This window comes from Mustela erminea, chromosome 8 (genome assembly GCF_009829155.1).
Source record: "Mustela erminea isolate mMusErm1 chromosome 8, mMusErm1.Pri, whole genome shotgun sequence".
Taxonomy (NCBI): Eukaryota; Metazoa; Chordata; class Mammalia; order Carnivora; family Mustelidae; genus Mustela; species Mustela erminea.
In genome coordinates, this window is record NC_045621.1 from 67,234,568 (window position 1) to 67,251,619 (window position 17,052).

Genomic DNA, 17,052 nt, shown 5'->3' on the forward strand with positions numbered 1-17,052 from the left:
AGTCCCACGTTGGCCAGCTCCCATCTGGTTTGGTTGTGTTAAATGCCTGTTAAATGCTGAGAATTCCCTCCTCCCACATCCTACATTGCCTTCTCTGTTTCACAGACCCTGTGTCTTTTTTCTTGGCTTACTCACATGTTTTTGCAGACACTGTCACAAAATTTCTTTTCTTCTTCTTTTATTTTCAAATATTATAAACTTGTCCAGGCAATGGAAACTATTTCTTTGGGTTTTTTTAAGTCCCTATTTTTCATACTTGAATTCTAATGCAACTGGCATAATATCTGAACATCAAAGACCACCGAAACTCCATAGATCACCTTTGAGACTTTTACTGTGTTAGTTCAATAACCAACCAAAACACAATCTATACTTAGGCCTATTCTTGTTGTCGTGAGAAATAGAAAAATGTGACACCAGTAATGGCCTTCCAAAGATTTTCACATCCTAACTATCAGAGTTCATGAATATATTGTTCATGGCAAAAGGGAATTAAGATGCAGATCGAATTAAGGTTGCTCCTCAGCTGGCCTAAAAGAAGGAGATGATGGTGATGATGATGATGATGATGATAATGCTTCAGATGGCTTCAATGAAATCACAAGGGTCCTTAAATATGGAAGTAAGAGGCAGAAAGAGTGTCAGAATGATGTAACGTGAGAAGATTTGGCTGGCCATTGTTAATTTTGAAGGTGAAAGGTGGCTGTGATCAAAGGGATACAGGTAGTCTCAAGAATCTGGAAAAGACAGAAAAACAGATTTCCCCCGATCCCCCACAGAAAGGACTACAGCCTTGCCAATCGTTTTCACCCAGTGAGACCCATTTCAGACCCCTCAACTATGAAACAGTAAGATAATAAATTTATCTTTTTCTTTTTTTAAAAGTTTATTTTTAAAAGATTTTATTTATGTATGTATTTGACAGATAGAAATCACAAGTAGGCATAGAGGCAGGCAGAGAGAGAGGAGGAAGCAGGCTCCCCGCCAAGCAGAGAGCCTGATGTGGGGCTTGATTCCAGGACCCGGGCATCATGACCTGAGCCGAAGGCAGAGGCTTTAACCCACTGAGCCACCAGGCACCCCAATTTATCTTTTTCTAAGCCACTAAGTTTGTGGCAATTTGTTATACCAGCCATGAGGAACTAATATAAAGAGATAAGGTAACACAAATAGCAGTTTCATCAAGTAGAATTATGTCATTATTACAAGCTTAAATTGTGTAGTTTGTAGAAAAGACTAAAGGAAATCCAGAGACATGAACGTGTAGTGACAAACATTCATTGAACACGTACGAGATGCAAGGCACATGTAAGATGCCTTAAGTCTGATGTCTGGATGGGTTAATTTCAATGATCTGATAGTTGTAAAGGAAAGATAAAAAAACAGAGAAAGACAACTGCCTCTTCATAAGAGTCTTACATATTCATCAGAAGTGAATTTAAATGGAATTTAGGGTGTTGTGCTCTGTTTTAATTGTATTCCAGAATATTCCATTTAAAGTAGCAATCACTTTTTAAAGTATGGCTGAGCATGGACCTCAGCCTTTTAAGTTGAAAGCAAATTACTTAACTCCATCCATTCCTATGCACCACTGAACATGCAGGGACACAAAGACACACACCTGGACTGACCTATCCCGCCTATTGGGGTGCTGGGGAGAAGTCTGTACACTGAGAGTTTCTGGCATGATGCACATTAGCCTGGTTGACTTTTATTTATTTTTATTTATTTATTTGACAGAGAACACAAGCAGGGGGAGCAGGAGAGGGAGAAGCAGGCTCCCTGCTGAGCAGGGAGACCAATGTGGGGCTCGATCCCAGGACCCTTGAGTCATGACTGAGCGGAAGGCAGATGCTTAGCCAACTGAGCCACCCAGAGAACCCCCCCCCCACTCCCCAGTAGAGGTTTTTTTTTTTTTTTTTAAGATTTTATTTATTTATTTGACAGAGAGAGATCACAAGTAGGCAGAGAGGCAGGCAGAGAGAGAGGAGGAAGCAGGCTCCCTGCTGAGCAGAGAGCCCGATGTGGGACTCGATCCCAGGACCCTGAGATCATGACCCGAGCCGAAGGCAGCGGCTTAACCCACTGAGCCACCCAGGCGCCCCCCCAGTTGAGTTTTAAGTACGTGATCAAGTATGTTCAAATCTCTTCATGAAAACATGTTCTCTCTGAGCCATTGATGCATGCCACCTGAATACTAAAAAGATAAATACTAAAGTTAAACAGAGACAGAACAATTGTTCTAATCCCCTAAAGTAATCTGTTGAGTCAGATATTTGATTCCCTCTCATTAAGTAGAGTTTGGTCTTGGAGCTCTAGAAATCATGTATTTGGATGCAAACTTACGCCAAAGAGCAGAACTGAGCATCGACTCCTCCCTATTAAACAAGATTAACCCTACCCATAAGGATAAGGCAAGACTTTGAAAGTCACTTTGATTAAATCCTCCTAAAACAATTCTACCTCAAAAGCAATGCCAAAAAAGAAAAAAAGTAGCTCACCTGGGCATCCCTTTCCCATGCTATGGATAGATCTCCCTATGTTTTTGCTTTTCTTTGCAATAAGCATCTCTAGTTGTTTCGCCTGCAAGTATTCACCAGACATGGAATCTTTCCTCTGAGAATCTGAACTGTTGTTAGTGATTAGAAGTCCAAGGCAAACGTGCCAAGAAATGACTACAAGGGCCTGATTATCCTATAAGAATATTCTTCAGTTGTTAATTATTTCTCACATTTGGCCTTAGCATCAACAAAAGCTTCTTCCCTTCCCTCTGTAGGAAGTTGCAGTAGTGTTTTCACTGGCTCCAGTTGCCAGGGCTAGTAGGTACCCTCAGTGCCAGGAGTCCTACTACAGTGCCAAGAGTATGGAGTTTTTTAAAAAGAGGAGTGTGGGTTTTCATAAATGACATTAAACAATGACATTGTAAACATTTACAAACTCCGTTATGTAAATCAAGACATTTCTTGTATGGCCTCTCCCTGGTTGCAAGTTTTTCTGGTTTACAGTAAATAGAGGAGAGAGAAAAATGAATCCTTCATCCTGACTGCTTTGTCACATATGCCATTTGAAGAGATGCGTCATGCATTGACAGAACAATGTTTTTTTCCCTTTGCATACTCCAGACTTGAAAAGAGAAACTACGCCAAAATCCAAGGAAACAGGAGAAAAAAATCAGAAGAAGACAGAGGTCAGTAAATGTATTAAAGGATTACGGGCCAAGGAGGAAAGAAAAGAATTCTAAAAGACACTCAGTTCATTAGATTAGATTGTTTAAGCAAGTCAGCAAAGCAATGGGCTTGGGGAGCTCTAGGGTTTTTGTTTTGTAATGTTTTTAAGTTATTAGCCTCTTATGATTAACTCATAGAGCATATACAGTTTCAAGTTCTTAAAATGAAAAAGACTCAAGGTTAGGAAATATTATATAAGGGAATACTTTGGTTAAGACAGTCAGGACTTGGGGGCGCCTGAGTGGCTCAGTGGGTTAAGCCGCTGCCTTCGGCTCGGGTCATGATCTCAGGGTCCTGGGATCGAGTCCCGCATCGGGCTCTCTGCTCAGCAGGGAGCCTGCTTCCCTCTCTCTCTCTCTCTCTGCCTGCCTCTCCATCTACTTGTGATTTCTCTCTGTCAAATAAATAAATAAAATCTTTAAAAAAAAAAAAAAAGACAGTCAGGACTTGAATAATATCTCTCTCTGTTTCTCAGGATAACAAATCTACCTTGGATACAGGGTTTTAATTATACTCTCTAGTATTTCTTTAGGGATACTTGAAGGGGGAAAATGTTGAAAAAATTTTTAAGTAACTTTGCCGGAGTGAACTGAATGAATGGCAATAAACCTCTAGGAGAATTTTCCAGAAAAAAGAAATTTTTAAGAAAAAGAAAATTTTCGGGATGCCTGGGTGGCTCAGTTGGTTGAGCATCTGCCTTTGCCTCAGATCATGATCCCAGGGTCCTGGGATGGAGCCTCATGTCAGGCTCCTTGCTCAGCAGGGAGCCTGCTTTTCCTTTTGCCTGCAGCTCCCTCTGCTTGTGTTCTCTCTGTCAGATATAAATAAAATATTAAAAAAAAAAAAAAGAAATTTTAAAGATTAAATTCTGAACTAAGAAAGCAGTATAATCTACTTTAAATTAGCATTTCATAATAAAGTAAGTATAAAAAATAAGGATTTTATATTGTTTTCCTAGCTGCTGAAGATCCTGTTCAGTTCACTGAAATACTAAGGAGTAAAGGAGCTAATGTTTCTAGAGTACCTATCGTGTGATTGACAGAGTTCGTACTATGTTGTGGGCACTGTGTGGTCATTTACAGTGTGTATAAACTTCAACTAGGTACTAACATCCTCATTTTTCAGATGAGAAAACTGTGGTTCAGAGAGGTGAAGCAATTTTGTCTGAGAGCATATAATTTGTAACTGACAGGACCAAAAAAAGAAAAAAAAAATCCAGATCTATCTTAGTCCAAAGCATATCATAATCCCCTCTCCCCTGCGCTGTGCCCTCAGAGAGTTAGCTGTCTAGTGGTAGATAGGACAAATCCTCAAAAACATATAACCAAATTAATACTATTTTTAAATGATTTTATTTTTTATTTATTTATTGACAGAGAAAGCGAGAGAGCACAAGCAGGGGGGAGCAGAGAGGGAGTGAGAAGCAGACTCCCTGCTTAACAGAGAGCCCAACATGGGAGTCAATCCCAGGACCCCAGGATCATGACCCAAGCCAAAGGCAGATGCTTAACCATCTGAGCCACCCAGGCGCCCCCAAATTAATACTATTACCTTTAGAGATGACTGCCTGGGTACTTCAAAGGAGAGGCAGAGAGATCATTGGGTTGGAAATTGCAAGCCTAGCCTCAGCCTTCTGAGTAGAGTGTGGTTGGAATAACTTGTACAGCAGAGTGGCAACTACCCCACCAAAACCCTTCACCCCTCCCTTAGTGTCCTGCTGACCCAGCAGACACACATCTGATTAGGACACGAGAGATAGTTACATCTCCCTGAAAAAAGGCTACGTCTGGCACTTTCCTGACCTCCCTGCTCTGGTTCTTGACTGGCTCCCCAGCTGTATCCATCTTCTCTGCTTGCTACCTTTCTCACTAATGCCAACCTCTTCAGGTTATTCTCATTTCCTCAAACACTCCGAAGCTCTCTCTCACCTGCCTTCCCATTTTTAGGCTTTTATACATGCCTGTACTTGCAATGTTCTTCAGCAGTGCAGTGTGCTCCCATACATTCTCTCCACCCCTCTCCCCATCCTTTGGGATACTTAGATGGACTCCCCAGAAATGTACCCTGGTTTAAACCTAAGAGAAATGCACTGGAGTATATTGAGTGGTTCACAGAATTTCCAGGAAGTCTGGAGTACCAGGTTGGAGAACAAGAAACAAAGCAAAGGTAGACAAAACAGACCTGCAGGCAATGTCATGCTCAGAACTAGTCTGAAGAGAACTCTGTTGCCTTTGCCTCTGAAGGCAAAGCTCTCTTACACAAAGGAATCCTGGAATCATTGCTCCAGAAACATCACGTTGCTACTATAGACATTGCCACCAAAAGAAATTCTTGGCTCTGCTTCAGTGGTATCAGTGGCTCCTGATTCACTGCCTTGGGCAGGTAACTCTGTTTGTCAAAGCCTGGGTCAAGCACCTAAACCCAAATTCAGGGAAGACTAGGAAAGTGAGTTAGTGGGCTTTGGAGAAGTCTGCTTCTCACCAAGACTCACATAGTGACAAAGCCTTAAAAGGGGTTCAGATGCCTACCTGCTAAAAAATTCCACTCCTTCTTCCCCTAATCGCCTTTTCAAGGCTGGCCACATTACAGTTCTAGTCTTTGTATTAACCCCTCAAAGGCTTTCCCTTGACCACCTTATCCTAAAAGATCTTCAGTCTGTTATTATCTACCCCAGGTTTTTTCCTTAATAGCACTTATCACAGTTGATCATTATTTATTCGGGCTATATTTTTCAGGAGTACAGGGACCTTGACTGTATTGTTGACAATGTTTCCTGGTACCCAGGACCATGCCTGACACAGAGCACTCTCAGTAAATAGTTGTTGAGTGAATGAGTAAATGCATTAATACTTAGAAGGCAGAGATTTTGGCTGCTTAATTTTCTTTAGATTAAATGTAGCTTTACATTGAAGTGGGAGTTTCCACAAATTACATTGGGAATTAATCAAACTACTTTAAGCCAGAGCCACAGTCTTATCAATCAGCACAATACCATGTACAATTTTGCATTTCCATTAATTTTTTTATTGGCAATATTTACCCAACAGGCTTGTATCATGCTATGAATTTTCACTCAGCAGTTTCTGCTGGTAATTAGCCACTTTTCTTACCTGAAAACATAAGAGATTAAAAAAAAAAAAAAACCTTTTCAAAGGTATATGTTGTTCTCTGTAACAAATCAGATATAATCTTATGTGCTATTATATGCCAAGTGTTTTCTTTCTTTTTAAAAAAGATTTTTCTTATTTATTTGGGGAGGGGGAGAAATAGCAAGAGAGAGGGGACCCCAACGTGGGGCTTGATCCCAGGACCCTGGGATCATGACCTGAGCTAAAGGCAGATGCTTAACTGACTGAGCCACCCAGGTGCCCCCCAAGTGTCTTCTTATACAGACTTTCATAATTGATATCTGGAAGTGGCATTAGTAACTAATGGCTTTCCAGCTGTGTCATTATACCTTTCTGGGAATGTCTTCCCCACCATTACATTGTTGTTGAGTCCCTTAATGGCACCTTGCTGGATGCTTTTATCAGTTGCAGCAGCTCAGTCAATATGTCTTTAATTCACCATTAGCTTTAGAATAATGAGTGTAGCCACCGAGGTGCCACTTCCAACAAGCTGGCTCTTGGCCCTGTGCCTCTGAACTTCGAGCATCGGTTAATACTTCTCCACCACAGAATGTGAGATCTTGACTTCTAGGGTCTTGTCTCATAGATTTTTGCATTTTCCATAATGTTCAACATAGGTCTGGACATGACACACAGTTTTACTCGGTGAATGTTGGCTGCATGGGGCTAGTGGCTATTTTAAAACTCTAAATGTGTGTGTGTTCTATCACCACATTTACTGTAGTGCCCTGCAGACACTGTCCATAGGAACTGCAGCTCCCTTCCTGTCCCAACTGGGACCCCAGGAAGTCTAGAGCTTACGCCAAAGGGGCTTTAAAGGATCCTTTTCCAATTCACAAAATTGTGTGCAATATTTTGTGTGTAGGTGACTTTATTCAAGGAGAGGTTGCATTTTCTATCCATTTTTCTAATGAGTTAAAAAAGTTGAAGAATTACTGCTCCCAAAGGTTTGTAAATCTCAAATTGTCTGTTGGAAGTATAGGTAGAGAAAGATTCTCTCTACACACATACTTCCTCTATTCCTGTATTCCCTGGAAAAGTCATCATGGTAGTAACAATAATAATCATAAACATAAACATTGTTGGACACTTACTATGTGATAGTCACTTTTCTAAATACTTTTCATGTATTTCTTTTTTCTTTCCTTACTTCACCCTGAAACCCTATGAAATAGAGAAGTCAGCTACCAAAAATCTGTTTTAAAATATAAATAAGAACATGTAACACCTCGGGTTAAAAATGCATCAGTGATTCTCTGTTGCTGTCAAGATAACTCCCAGACTCATTAGCATTCATAATGTGGGCCTTGACTCAACATCTACCACTTTTGCACAGTGCACAGCCCTGGAGACCCAGGGGACCCAGATGGCAGTAGTTTCCACTTTTGTTTTTAAACAGCAGAACCTTTTTTTTTCCCCCTAACAAAATTGTCATTAACCCCAATATGCAAGATAGGTAAGACCAGCATTTTCTCAGAATGAATTTATTTCACACATTCAGCTTTATAACATTTAACATTTACTTCTTATATAAGTTAATCAAACAGCACACTTTGGTAAACACAGACATTTGAAACTGGGGTTAATGGGGTTAATTGTAGTTTTTATGGCAATGTAGACACCAAAGAAATTTGAATCAGAAGCTTATGGCCTTTCTAAAAATACTCATACAGAATTCAGGGATTCTATGGAACACAGTTTGACAAACACTGTCTCAGCATCAAGTTCTTCCCACAAGGCAAGGCTCTCTGAGCCTTAACTGTCCAAAAGCTGCTAAAGATGCCATTTTCTTTGATGTCACATTTCCTATGTCTGTTATATGGATGATATTGTGCTTTCTAAGAATATTTGGATCTTTCTGAGGGTTTTCATATCCACGCCCATGTGAACACCTTTCTCTCTAGGACAGTTTAACTCTTCTTTGCCAACTTCTCCTCTGGGTCCTGCTGTCTCACCATCCAGAGCCATTCACTGTTGACTTATTAGCTAATTTCCCCTAGTTTTTTCCCTCTGTAGAACTGTTGAAGTCATACCTTCTATGTAAACTTATATTTTTATATTTTTCACTTGTCATTATAACAAGGGGTTTTCTCATGTCATCAACTCTTCCGAAACATAATTTCAGCAGTGGTAAATGTTTCCGCCATGTTGCCTATGCCACAGTTGACTCCTATTATTCTCTATAGTTGGACATCCAGATTTCTTCTAAATTGTTCACAATTATTTTTAAAGGTCATGAAAATGTTTGTAAATATTCTTTTAAAAATTTTTTTCTGTAAGATGGGCTTTCAAGGTGTTGAGCAAACTGTTAAATGATGCAAACATTTTTCAAGCACTGAAAATTATTTTCCTAAAAGGTGCAACAACAGCACGTACACTTATTGGAAGCAGGTAAGAATATCTGTCCACCTGTTGAGGCCTAGAAGTTTTAAATAGTTTCTTTTTTTTTAAATTTTTTTTAAGTTTTTTTTTTTTAATTTATTTGACAGACAGAGATTACAAGTAGGCACAGAAGCAGGCAGAGAGAGGGGAAGGGAAGCAGGCCCCCTGCTGAGCAGAGAGCCCGAAGTGGGACTCGATCCCAGGACCCTGAGATCATGACCCCAGCCGAAGGCAGCGGCTTAACCCACCGAGCCACCCAGGCGCCCCAGAAGTTTTAAATAGTTTCTAACATGAGGGCTACAAAGTTATACTTCCTTATTTAAATTTGCATAGGTTCACTACTAGGAATTGATCATTTTCACACATATTAACCATTTGTAGGTACTCTGTTGCAAACTGTCTTTTTCTTTGCCTATTTATTTATGAGCATACTAATAATTTTTCTCTGATTTCCATTAGTTCTCTGAATGTCACAAAATGATTTATAAGTAGTACATTCACTGATTTTAATCCAAATGTTTTGCTACACAGCTGCATGAAAACAGTCTATCAGGGGTCACTCCTTATCTTCCTTGTTTATTTTGTTCCAATGAGAAAAGCAAGATTCCAGTTTGTGACATCTGAACTATTAGAATTGTAAATCTGTAAGGTCCAAGGTAGTAATTACAATATCCATCCAAACTTCAACAACTATTTCTTGAGAGCCCATCATGGACTGGACATAGGTCTTAGGGCCAGGGACCCAACTGCGCCAAGCACGGTAGGGTCCTGTGCCCCTGCAATTTATTGTCTTCACTCAGGTACTTTGATAGTCCAGGATACACCTGCAAGCAGCCTAACTGATGATACAAATACTGTTCTTTTTTTTTTTTTAAAGATTTTATCTATTTATTTGACAGAGAGAAATAACAAGTAGACTGAGAGGCAGGCAGAGAGAGAGAGAGGGAAGCAGGCCCTCTGCTGAGCAGAGAGCCCGATGCGGGACTCGATCCCAGGACCCTGAGATCATGACCTGAGCCGAAGGCAGTGGCCCAACCCACTGAGCCACCCAGGCGCCCCAATACTGTTCTTTTTAAAATTGTGCAATTATTCAGAGAAAAGCTCCGTAGGCAGTAAGTTAAAATGGTGAGAGAGATACAGATGGCACCCAGTGATAGCTGATGTGATAACGTCTCTGGGCCCAAAAGTCCTAGAAGATGACAGTTGGGATCATCTAACTCCACCTGTTCCTTCATTTCTATTCCAGGCTTTAAGGTTAATAGGGTCAGGGAAATATAAGGACTGGGGGACCCATACCTCTTTGGCTCTGCCTAAAGTCACCTGTAATGCTGATCCAATTCTCACCTTATATCTTCTAGCAACTTTTGTTAGGACATGTGCGACCAAGTCCCTGCTTGCCATCCCAATTCTAGGAACATACCTCTCATCTATGTTTCCACCCCTGGCTTCCTTCATCACTACCGAATTTTCTCCCTATCCTCAGTTCTCTGGGCCGAGGGCTCTGTTGGACTTTGCCCTGTGGCTGGATTCTCATTTTCCTGCTGTTGCAGAAGACCACCTGCCTGTGCAGATGCTAGCTAGTCATGCCTGCTGGAGCCTGCTCACACAGCCTCAGAGATCCCTTTCCAGGGCCTGCAGAAAATATTTAGGAAATGGAATCCAGTGATGAGAGAAGAAATCTGAAAAAGGATGATTTGGCAGGTTTGTGCTTGGATAACTGGAGGAATGATGGTTTCATTCAGTGAGACTGGGCACAGGGGAGTTAGCAGGCTTACTGGGAAAAATGACAGGTCAGTTTTGGACATGTTGAATTTGAGGTGCCTGTAGGATCTCCAGAAGATATCCAGCCTCCGGAGAGTTGGATGTATGGCTGGAGAGCTCAGGAGAGTGTTATGTTGCATAAATATTTCCTAGTGTATAAATATCTATATTTGTATATTATGTATTATATTTATACATACACAGAGACATTTTTATTTATTTTATGAGAGAGAAAGAGAGTGCGTGTGCAAGAGTTGGGGGAGGAGCAGAGGTAGAGGAAGAGACAGAATCCTAAACAGACTCCATACTCCGGGCAGAGCCCGATGCAAGGCTCGATCTCACAACCGTGAGATCATGACCTGAGCCGAAATCAAGAGGCAGATGATCATCTGACTGAGCCACCCAGGCGTCCCCACACAGACAACATTTTAAAAGCTAAGCTTCTGTCAGTGATCAAGATTTCTGGAAAGATCACTGAACAAACCAAAGTTCTTCTCCCATTATGCAAATCTGTACATGTTGTTAATCAACAGTTCTGTATAATTAGAAGCTCATTTCCATGTTAATGTAGAAAGTCATAACCATGCTGAAATTTGCCTAAAGTCAATAAGGTCAAATGTTGAATAAATATTTATTCAAAGAGGAATGTTACAGGTCAAGACTTTGAACCCGAAAATTAATCAATCTGGGTCTGATTTGAACTTCACACAGGGTTTGTGGTTGTTTAACAATGTTTTGCCTGCCAACCAGTAATTGTTTTTCCTGCTTACATTAGAAAGACAACACACTGAATACCCAATAGTAACTTTAAAAGAATAATACAAGATTGATCCTACCACAAGAAACCAAATCAATACAAGAAATTCTGGGGGTGAAAGAGTATCTCCCTACCACACTTGGAGGGGTACATACTCCTTTAACAGGGCCCTCTTAATTCCCATTACAGTTAATGGGAGTTGCATGTGTGTATCAGGAGGCATGCAAGCCTTGCTTTCTCTATCAGAAAATGATTCCTTTTGTGTTGATCTTCTAGCTGTGTTTTCATTCTACCTTTTAAAACCATTACACCTAACAGAGTTTTGAGTGCATTATAGGTAACTTTAAGAAGCCATCATTATCTCCTCTCTCTTAACCACATAATAGGGGGTAGAAAAGTGAGAGCACAGTATATACACCACGCTGAGGAGAAGGAACTTGCCTTGAATTTTTGAACCCTCAGCCTATTTTCTGTAATGCTCAGTGGCGAATCACTCTTAAGTGCTCCATCATTCACTAGGATATATGCTTCCTGCCAAAGGTTACCAGATTACAAAAGTATCCTCAGCTCAGAAGGGACTCATAATTTACCATCACCTTATTTTGACACTAGGAAAGAAAATATGTGCATCAAGACAAGTAGAGGAAATAATGAAATAAAAAAACCTATATTAAGTTAACAATGCAGCAAACACTCCAAAGGGAAAAATACAGACTAAAACGATAATAAGGATGGTAGTAAAGTAATGCTGTTAAATTATGAGGAGAGATTTGCTGGCCACCTCATGAACGCTCCTCTGAGTGAAGATAGCTTCTTAAAGAACTTTATTTAGGCATGAGAGGAAATGGGAAAGTTAAGATAGTTCCCAAAGTTGGAAGGAAATAAGTAGTTGTGCCAATGTCTGACAGATAAGGTCAACTACATTTCTTGAAGGTGAAGGAAGTATCTGGAACATTTTAAAAACACAAATGACTTTGGAAGGAGCTGTTAACATATAAAAGATGAACAATGTAAGGTCACAGAAGCAGGGTTGTAGAACCCTCATGAACTTAGACAATCACAGTGAAATATTAGCAGGTTAACATGTAGAAAAAATAGGAGAGATACAGTATTTATGAAAAGGTCCTGAGAAATGCTGCATGCTCTTTGCCTGGTAAAAAGGCCATAGGAATGTATATCTTAAATTTTAGCACATCTCATTTTAGCAACGTTATAATCAAACAAGTGACATTTTACAGAAGAATACTAAAAATATAATTACCAGAGAGCCTCATGCATTGCTAATGCAACTATAATTTTCTTTTTTGTAACATAATTTCATCAAAAACTTTGATGAACATGCATATCACAAGGTTGTCAACAAACATTTATAAATGCTATAGTTGACTGCCTGGGATAGACTTATTAAAGTCCCTACAAAATTTTGAGATGCCTGGATCACTGAATAGTCTAATACATTTCTATTCCTTGCAAATTCCTTCCTCCCCTGATTTGGGTGTATCTATCTGTGTATCTTTCTGATGGTTTATATGTTTGTTGGTTGGCTGAAGTGCCACAGTTCAATATGCTACTTTTTTCTTAACTTTTTTTTTTTTAAAGATTTTACTTATTTATCAGAGAGAGAGAGAGAGAGAGGGAGAGAGAGTGAGCACAGGCAGAATGGCAGGCAGAGGCAGAGGGAGAAGCAGGCTCCCTGCTGAGCAAGGAGCCTGATGTGGGACTCGATCCCAGGAAGCTGGGATCATGACCTGAGCCAAAGGCAGCTGCTTAACCAACTGAGCCACCCAGGCGTCCCTTAACTTCTTTTTCTTAATTAAATATAGATACAGTAAAGAGGATCCTTCATAAGGGTAGAATTTTTTTACAGATTATATAAATACATAAAATTTATACACTTTTACAATGTACAATTATACAATAAATTTTTATAGATTATATAAATTTATGTAACCTACACCCAAGCCAAGATATGTAACATTACCAGCACCCCACAAACCTCCCATGCCACTTTCCAGTCAGTACCCCCATACCTTCACAGCTACTATTCTGACTTACAGCATTAGATGAGTTTTGCCTGCTTTAAAATTTTATATAAATGAAACCCTGCTGTATGTTCAGTGTTACTTTTATAAACTTTCCATAAGTAGGCATATTGAGTTCAAGTATAATTCTGGATAGGAATATGTTCAAGAAATGCATTTTTCTTCTATTTCTACCCTCTTTTACAAACTATTCTGAGAAGTTTTAAAGTGTAAATCTCCCCAACCATTCCCCCCAAACAAAAACTACTTCAGTACTAATGCTGACTATGACTCCTCAGCCCTGCCAGCTTAAGTAGGGGTAACATAGTGGTTTGAACTAATATCTGGAATAGTGACCTTTTCTTAGCCATTACATTACATTTCTCATCAATGTTGATAATGAGGTTTTTTTTAAGTGTTAAAATGAAATAAAACAAAACCATACATAGGTGTTTTTTTGTGTGCTTTTCTTGTTTACAAATTTACATATTTTTAAAAAGATTGAATGGGCCACACGAGAGTCTTTGTTTTACCCTAGGTCCCAAGAGAACTAACTTTCTTTTCTAGAAACATTCATTATTAATTCACTTCTTGTGTATCTTTGTGAAAATAGTACACACAAGGATATGTTTCTTCGTTTTTATACACATGGAATAATTCTCAGTAAACTCTCCTGTACTTTAATTTTTCTAATTATAAATTATATTGAAAGTCATTTGCCATCAGCACATAGAGAACCACCATGCTAATTTTAATGGCTTCATAGTATTGCAGTCTATGGCTATACCCTTAGTTACTTAATCAGATTTTAGGATTTGAAAAACAAGTAAGCATCCTTGTTTGGCCAGTGATCCTTTAATCACAATGAGATAGAAATTTTAGGACACTTAAGAGAAAGAGAAAGAGGGACGCCTGGGTGGCTCAGTGGGTTAAGCAGCTGCCTTCGGCTCAGGACATGATCCCAGTGTCCTGGGATCGAGTCCCACATCGGGCTCCTTGCTCCCCAGGGAGCCTGCTTCTCCCTCTGACTCTGCCTGCCACTCTCTCTGCCTGTGCTTGCGCGCTCTCTCTCTCTCTCTGACAAATAAATAAAATCTTTAAAAAAAAAAAAAAAGAGAAAGAGAAAATCCTAAAGAATCTACCAAAAAGCTGTTAAAGCAAATAAATGCAGCAAAGTTGCAGGATATAAGATTAACACACAAAACTCAGCTGTTTTTTTATATACTAGCAATGAACAATCCCCAAAGGAAATTAAGGAACCAATTACATTTATAATAGCTTTTGAAAAAGTAAATGCTTAGGTAAAATTTAATCAAGGAGGGCCAGACTTTTACACTGAAAACAAAACAAAACAAAATACTGCTGAAAGAAATCAAAGGGCTAAATAAATGGAAAAATAATGATTATAGATTGGAAGACTTACTACTGTTAAGATAGCAATCCTCCCCAAACAGATCTACAGATTTAATACACTCTCCAGTAACATCCTAACGGCCCTTTCAGGAGAAATAGAAATATTCATCCTAAAATTCATATGGAATTTCAAGGTACTCCAAATAGCCAAAACAATCCTGAAAAAGAACAAAAAAATTGGAGGTCACGCACTTCCTGATAGCAAGACTTACTACAAAGCCACAGTAACCAAAACACTTCCATCATTCTAAAAAGTTCCCTTATGCCCCCTTGGCAGTGAGCCATTCTCTATTTCAGCCCTAGATGACCACTGATTTGCTTTTGTCATAGTTCTGTCTTGTTTAGGATTTCACAGAAATGCAGTCATACTGTATGTAGTCATTTCTGTCTGGCTTTGACTTTACGTGATGTTTTCAAGATTCATTCATGCCATTACACATATGAGTATTCCTCTCTGTTGAGTGTTCCTCTCTGTTGTTGAGTAGTTTTGCATTGTATGGATATATTACAGTTTTATCCATTCACCAGCTGATGGACATTTGGGTTATTTCCAGGGTTGGTTTTTATTGTTGTTGTTGTTTTGTTTTCCTTTCTATTCTACAGTTTCATTCTGTAGTGTCAAGTTCTAGGTTTTATTTATCCCATTTATAAGTAATTGGAATTCTTCGATTTGTGGATTGGTGATTTTTTGCCACTTTTGAAAAAAGTGCCCTTTTGGATATTGCCTCTGCTGTCTCCTCTCTCCCCTTCCCTTCTAGAACTTCATTAGATGTTTGTTAAACCTTCTCTTCCTATCCTCCATATTTCTAATATTTCTCCCATATTCCCTTTTTGTTTCTCTGTACTGCCATTCTGGATAATTTCTTTAGTACTACCTTTCAATACAAACATTTTCTCTTCTTGATCTACCCCTAATATTTCTAGGGCCCTGGTAAAAAGTACAAATGAAAGGCCACATCATATAGAAGCATGTTTAAAAGCCAGAAATTAAACTAACAAAAAATTAAATAAAATATATTACCTCCTCCTATCTTGACAAAAACCAGGTTTGAATTTAAAATTCTTGGATACTTAGAGCTATGTCCTATAATATGGTGGCACAGGGAATGCTGACTCCTAACTGCTAACTCCACACCCTTCTCTTTTTTATCCTCAGCTCCATTCCATACTGCAACAACCATTGCATATACATACTTAGACAGCCAACCTACAAATCCAGGTCCCATTATTGCCCCATTAGAGCCATTTCTTGGTCACCCCCTGAAAGTGCAGTTTATCCTCAGGAGGAGAGACCTGGAGAAGAGGTATGCATAAGGAACTGGAAGTAGGCTTGGGACTATTTGAGGTGGGAATTTCAGGGTCCCTGGTGTCAGAAGTACGATCTGTAAGGGGGCATATAGATTTCATATGACTGGCCATATCCTTAGCCATTCAGATTCCTCAGGGCAGGATAAGGACCAGAGCAAACTCCAAAATACAGGGCCCAAGGTAAGGGTAGTACTGATCTCGTTAGCTATGTTCAACTCATCTCTTGAGTCTTTTATTTCATTTAGTATACTGTTAATTTCCAGATGATCTAGTTGGTTCTTTTTAAAATGTTGTTTTAGTCATATTTTTAGTTCTTTTATGTTTTACAATATTTAACCACATTTATTTTATATCTTGTGTCTTATATCCTAAAATCAGAAGCTTTTGTGGATCTTATTCTAGTATCTGTTGTTCTGGTTGGTTGGCTCTTGCTTTTGGTGCCTTCTTTCTTTGTGTGTTTTCTGATTCTTGAGCTCATATTTCTTAAAATTTATCTTAGAATTCTTCAAAAGTGTTGAATTCTTCAAAGCTTGAAATAAGAGGAGCCCCTCCAAAAAGATTCATGTTTGCTTCTCCCAGGCACCTGAGTACGTGATAAGTCTGGATATCTTTAAATCAAATTTTCAACCCATGTTTTCATGAACCATCCAGGTACTGAAATTTCAGGCTGAAAAGCCATGTGAGGGCCCACCTGTGATTGCACATTCTTAGAAATTTGCCTCCTCATTCCCACTCCATCAGTGCCAAAGTTGCTAGGCATTTCATCAGGAGAGGAGGTAGATTTCTTCCATCAAGGAAGTATTGGGAGGTTTTCTTTTGAAATAGCAATCTAGAGTAGGCCTTGGGCTTTGTCTTTTGTGGTCTCCTGCCTACAAACTATGAAAATTCACCAAGTTAGGCATATGCCCTCTGGGTTCCCACCTTCTTTTGTCCTAACTTCTTTTACCTTCTTGCCAGCTCATTGAGGCAAGAAAGGAAGGTATTTTATCCACCATTTTTACTTCTTTTCCAGAGAAAGGTCAATTGGGATACCTAACCCGCTTTATTGCTCTAAA

At 39.4% G+C, this 17,052-nt stretch overlaps 1 long non-coding RNA gene across 1 annotated transcript in view; it reads left to right on the forward strand.

Annotated features, from left to right (window-relative positions):
• LOC116597347 overlaps positions 1 to 10,432 on the forward strand; it is a 68,217-nt gene extending 57,785 nt beyond the window's left edge. The window contains exons 2-3 of the long non-coding RNA XR_004288567.1: positions 3,123 to 3,187; positions 10,221 to 10,432. This is a non-coding gene — a long non-coding RNA (uncharacterized LOC116597347). The remainder of the gene's footprint in view (positions 1 to 3,122; positions 3,188 to 10,220) is intronic.
• The last annotated feature ends 6,620 nt before the right edge of the window (positions 10,433 to 17,052 follow it).